We start from the raw sequence: 3,140 nt of genomic DNA, 5'->3' as shown, positions 1-3,140 counted from the left end.
AGACGGAGAGGGCGCGGCCGTCCGAGGACACCGTGCTGTTGGGGCAGGTCGGGGCGCAGGACTTCATCACCAGGATGCCGCCGGGGTTGGCTGTGGAGACAGGGGGAGGCCGTGGGTGGCACCCGCCCAAGCCCTGGGCCTGACCGGTGTGAGGGTCCGAGGGAGCCTGCCCCGTGTGTGTGAGTGGAGGGGGTCCTTCCTGGTGCCTCTGGGCCCAGGAGGCCTGTCTCCCCTCAGACCAGGCTCCCTTCTGGCATCTGGGCCCAGGGAGGGGCCTGGGGACGCACATGCCCGTCTCTGCCCCTTTCCTCTGACCGAGCCTGGAGCCTGGGATTCGGGCCCAGAGGATGGTCAGGCCCTGTGCTCACCCGCCCCTTTCTGGGGCTGGGAGCCTTAGGAAACGGGGCGCAGGGCTATGGGAGAGCACAGCCTGCAGCAGCTCTGGGGCCCACAGGGGAACAGAGGGGGGTGGCGCTGGGAAGCAGAGCCCTGGGGAGGGAGCGGGCCTCAGCCACTGCCATCATCTGCCCCAGGCCCCGGCGGTCAGTGCACGGCCGCTGGGAGGGTCCTGGGAGGACCGGCAGGTGCTGCTCCCCTGCCCCGGGCGGCAGCTGGGCCGGGAGGAGGGGGCGGCGCTCTGTAGGGAGGGGCCTGGCCTCCCCGTGCCTCAGTGTCCCCTCCCGATGGTGCGGGTCACAGCAGAGCCAGCCCCGCGGGGTTTGGGTTAACGAGGCCGTGTGGCTGCCTGTGCGTTTCAGCCGCGGGCAGTGCCCGCGCACAGAGCCCATGCCCACCTGAGGGGCCGGGCCAGGCAGCCGTCCCACGCCCTCAGGAAGGAACGTCTCCCCAGAGGCCCTCCTGCCGGCTCCGCTGCCCCGCCCACACCTGTCCCCTCAGGCCTACTGACCATGGACTCACTCTCATTTACCGTAAAGCCCAGCCCAGCCCGGCCCGTGGGGCTCAGGGGTTGAGCGCTGACCTAGGAACCAGGAGGTCACGGTTCGATCCCTGGTCAGGGCACAGGCCCGGGTTGTGGGCTCCATCACAGTAGGGGGCGTGCAGGAGGCGGCCGATCCATGGTTCTCTCTCATCATAGATGTTTCTCTCTCTCCCTTCCTCTCTGAAATCAATGAAAAATATTTAAAAAATAAAAAACATACAAATATTAAACTCTAAAGCCCACCGGGGGGCCGGGGCTGCTGGGAGAGCTGTGGCTCTCACATCCACACGGGAGCGGGGACGGGTGGGCCCCTGCCCGCTGCCCGCTGCGGCCCTGGGTGGGGGGGTGGGCATGGTACTCACTGGCCCGCGTGATCACACAGTACTTGTCCGTCTGGGCACACTCCACCAGGGACTCACAGTTGGCGTGGCCGCAGCACACGTGGCAGTGCAGGGCCCGGGCTGAGAGGAGGGAAGCACAGGCCCGTGAGTGGCGGGGCCGGGCCTGGCCTGGGCTGCCTGTGCCCTCTGGCCTCTCAGCCTCCCCCCTCCCTCCCTGCAGAGGTGCTCCTGGTCCCGGGATGGGCCGAGGGCTGGGCCTCGGTGGTGGTGGCCCTGCGTGTGTGAGTCCCTGTCTGTCAGCAGGAGTGAGGGTGCAGGGGTGGGGGGCGGGGCCTCGGCCAGCAGCCCGCCACAGGAGGGACGGGGAGGCCCTGGGCAGCACGTGTGATGCAGGGAGGGTCGGTTCCTGAGGCCATCAGGTCCCCTCTCCCTGTGCCCCTCCCTGAGCCCCGGTGTCCTCACCGATAAGAGACGCCCCGTCTTGCGGGAAGACCTGCAGCGCCCTTCGCGGCCAAGGCCGGGGCCTGCTGCTGGCCCGGAGGGCGCCTGTGCACACGGGCCCTTTAGTGAATCGGAAGGAACGGCCTTGCCCTTCCTCTGCTGGGCCTGCGGTGACCCAGCCCCTGGCCCATCACTGGGAGCCTGTAGCACAGGCCCTTGTCCTGCCCCCGCCCCCGCCTGCTGGTCCCAGGGACAGGGAGATGAGCACAAGGCTCGGGGGCTGGCGCCTATGACATGGGTAACAGCAACTTCCCCAGCTGGACCCACTGATGTGGGAGCCCCCTTCCTGGTGTGGAGTGTGGGGGCGCAGGTGGCTGAACCCCGGGCCAGCAGGAGGGTGAGCTCAGCACGCCCCCCCTCACCTCCAACTCAGAGGCCCTGCTTCCCAGGCCAGGGTTCTAGAACCTCCAAGAGGAAGAATAGGCCTCACCCTAGCTGGTGTGGCTCAGTGGATAGAGCGTTGGCCTGCGGACTGAAGGGTCCTGGGTTCGATTCTGGTCAAGGGAATATGCCCGGGTTGCGGGCTCGATCCCCAGTGGGGGGCATGCAGGAGGCAGCCGATCAATGATTCTTTCTCATCATTGATGTTTCTCTCCCTCTCCTTTCCTCTCTAAAATCAATAAAAATATATTAAACACACACACACATGTGATCTCTGCTACAATATGGTAAGCTTTCCCTGGTAGGCTTTCTCAGCTGAGATGACAGAGGCATATTGTGGCAATGTCCCTGGGAGGCTCGGTCCCACGTCGGGGCTGTGCTGAGGTCAGTGGCTCCTCTCTCCAGGTCCCCGAGCCGTGGCCCTTCACGCAGGTGCTGTCCCAGCCTGTGCCCTTGGGCACCAGCCCGCCATCTGCCTTTCCAGCTCCCCAAGTTGCCACCCCCAGTCCCCCCCCCCCGCCCCCAGCCCCGGGGCAGGCAGACAGGAGGCTCATTCAGGCCCCACGCCCAGGGAGGCTGCGGGGGTAATTAGCCCTGGGTGGGGGGTAATTATCCAGCTGATAATCACGGGCTGACCCACTCCCTCCCAGGCCTCGTTTCCGGTGGCCTTGCTGCCGCTGCCGCAGAGGCTCACAGCCACACAGCCGGGCCATCAGGTGGGGCACAGCGGGGCTGAGAGAGGAGCCACCCCTGCATTTTCCTGGTTTCAGCCCCGCGAGTCCCGCCTCCGCGGAATTCCTTTTGCCCTCGGAAAACAGGGCCCTTGAGACACCCCTGAACCTCAGGCCCCAGCGCAGCCCAGCGTTCCACAGCCTCGGCCTGTCCCTGGGTGCCTCACCCCCACCAGGACTAGGCTGAGCAGAAACAGGGCCTGAAGGGACCCAGAGGCCTGCACGGCGGGGGCCAGGGCAGCGCGA

The 3,140-nt window shown here is 66.7% G+C and overlaps 1 long non-coding RNA gene across 1 annotated transcript; it reads right to left on the bottom strand.

Annotated features, from left to right (window-relative positions):
* LOC107184885 lies at window positions 1–1,933 on the bottom strand. Its single transcript, XR_001515783.1, has 3 exons — window positions 1,744–1,933; window positions 1,303–1,401; window positions 1–90 (listed from the first exon to the last, which is right to left on the bottom strand). It is a non-coding gene; the product is annotated as an uncharacterized LOC107184885 (long non-coding RNA).
* Window positions 1,934–3,140: the final 1,207 nt, after the last annotated feature.

This window comes from Myotis davidii, unplaced genomic scaffold (genome assembly GCF_000327345.1).
Source record: "Myotis davidii unplaced genomic scaffold, ASM32734v1 scaffold1509, whole genome shotgun sequence".
Lineage (NCBI taxonomy): Eukaryota > Metazoa > Chordata > Mammalia > Chiroptera > Vespertilionidae > Myotis > Myotis davidii.
Note: the sequence above shows the minus strand (reverse complement) of the source record. Positions and strands in the feature narration are given on the sequence as shown.